The sequence below is a fragment of the Penaeus monodon genome, chromosome 21, assembly GCF_015228065.2.
Source record: "Penaeus monodon isolate SGIC_2016 chromosome 21, NSTDA_Pmon_1, whole genome shotgun sequence".
NCBI lineage: Eukaryota > Metazoa > Arthropoda > Malacostraca > Decapoda > Penaeidae > Penaeus > Penaeus monodon.
Genome location: NC_051406.1, coordinates 37,057,511 through 37,057,847, shown reverse-complemented (window position 1 = coordinate 37,057,847; position 337 = coordinate 37,057,511). Strand labels below are relative to the sequence as shown.

The 337-nt window shown below is 37.1% G+C and overlaps 1 protein-coding gene across 1 annotated transcript in view; it reads right to left on the bottom strand.

The window, feature by feature from the left end:
• LOC119586447 (LIM domain-binding protein 3-like) overlaps nt 1–337 on the bottom strand; it is a gene marked incomplete in the record, with an annotated part of 85,993 nt that overhangs the window by 37,199 nt on the left and 48,457 nt on the right.

Sequence of the window (337 nt, the reverse complement as noted above, 5' to 3'; positions counted from 1 at the left end):
TAACGACAACAACGGGAATGAACTAACCACTACGACAAGAAGAAAGTAAAGAGTAAAGAAAGTAAAGAGAGTAAAAGTTGAGAAAGAGAGATCAAGAAAGATCGAAGGAAAAATAATGAAACGAAAAATACCCGACGAACGTGAAGAAAAGAAAAGAAGGATTCGGGGAAAGGATAATAATGACAATGAGGAAGAAGACAACAAAGAGGAGAATGAATGAACTGAGGAAAAGGAGGGAACAAAAGGAGTAAAGAGCCGCAGAAGAGAAACAAAATAAAGAAATAAACAACAGCGAGAGGTCGTAAAGAGGAAAACCTGAGGAGAATGAACTGTGTAA